The 1,555-nt window shown below is 41.7% G+C and overlaps 1 pseudogene; it reads left to right on the top strand.

Annotated features, from left to right (window-relative positions):
* The first annotated feature begins 667 nt into the window (after positions 1-667).
* On the top strand, positions 668-940 carry LOC102860901 (annotated as a pseudogene).
* The last annotated feature ends 615 nt before the right edge of the window (positions 941-1,555 follow it).

Raw genomic sequence — 1,555 nt, 5'->3', positions numbered from 1 at the left:
GTTGTTAATGGGGTCGCTATGAGTCATACTTGACTTGACAGCATCTAACAACAATAATGAACAATAAGACTGGTGTCTAGATGAGTTGAAATAGGTTTGGGAGCTGAGGGTCATGTCTAATCTCATGGATGTTGGTTTGGTGTTATTGATGCTGTGGTCAGGGATCATTCCCCTTTGTGAAGTTGATAAAGGTCAGATATAGCTCTCCCCACATGGCCCTTGCTGTTATTATAACTTTCATCTTCAAGTATCTCATCAAATAAGGGCATGATCATCACTAACTCACGAATTGCTAAGATGACATGAGCTAATAAAGACTACAGCAGAGTGTTTGACATATGACATGCCTCATTCAATTATGTCCATTTAATCACTGTTGCGAAAGAAAAGCAATGTCACATAAGAAAATCACTCACGAGTTGCCTGCCATGTCTTTCTCCACTCTCCCTTCCCATTCTTCACCCACTATCTGTGGTGGCAGGTGTGTTGGCCTTCTTCTCAGCTTCATTTCACTTCTCCAGTCTTCCTTTTTCTCTCGAGTCCTCAAAATGTCCTGAGCTCTCCAGCTGCTGCCTGATAGTAGAGTTGAAACACAAACCCCTTCACATTCTGGAGTCCCTGTGTTTTCTCCTTTTCTGGGTCTTCTAAATCCTTCCTGCCCCTTGCCATGAATAAAGAGTATGAAGTGATTGTGCTGGACACCAGCCTTAGAGAATGTATACTGTGAGGCATAATGGCAGTAAATGGAAAGAAAATTTCTTATGTGGATCAAAATCTGTATTTTGGAGGAGAAAGTGCATCTATAAAACCACTGAAACATTTATACAATAGATTTCAAATACCAGGATCACCACCTGCATCAATGAGGACAGTAAGAGACTGGAATGCTGACTTAATTAAGTTGCTGTATATTGCCAACTTTGGGGGGAAAGATCCTTGAATTTTTGAGGGAGTTGTTCCTAAGAATACTATGAGAGATGTGCATAAGAGCTTTGACTTGAACAAGATGTTATAGATTTCACTGACCATGCCCTTGCACTTTACAGAACTGATGATTATTTAGATCATCAATAGGATTAAACTTTATAGTGAGTCCTTTGCCAAATGGGGAAAAAGCTCATACCTTTATCCACAGCCTTGGAGAACTGCTGCAACAATGTCAGTCTAGAGACTAAGGTATGCCTGATCCAGTCCATGGTCTTCACAATTACTTGCTATACATCAGAGAGCCGGATGATGAATAAGGATGATAGAAGAATTGATGCCTTTGAGTTGTGGTGCTGGAGAAGAGTCTTAGACATACCATGGACCGCCAAGAAAACAAATAAGTCTGTCTTGGAGACAGTGAAACCAAGTTTCTCCTTGGATGCTTGGATTTTGAAGCTCTGTCTCACACACTTTGGGCACACGGCCAGAAGAGATCAATCCTTGGAGAAGGGCATCATGCTTGGAATTATGGAGGAACAGAGCAGCAGAGGAAGAACCTGGATGAGATGGATTGATACAGTAACTAGGGCAATGGGGGTAGGTGTGTCAAAGTCAGTGAGACTGGTTC

The sequence above is a fragment of the Elephantulus edwardii genome, unplaced genomic scaffold, assembly GCF_000299155.1.
Source record: "Elephantulus edwardii isolate Elephantulus edwardi_28Jun2011 unplaced genomic scaffold, EleEdw1.0 scaffold00353, whole genome shotgun sequence".
Taxonomy (NCBI): Eukaryota; Metazoa; Chordata; class Mammalia; order Macroscelidea; family Macroscelididae; genus Elephantulus; species Elephantulus edwardii.
Note: the sequence above shows the minus strand (reverse complement) of the source record. Positions and strands in the feature narration are given on the sequence as shown.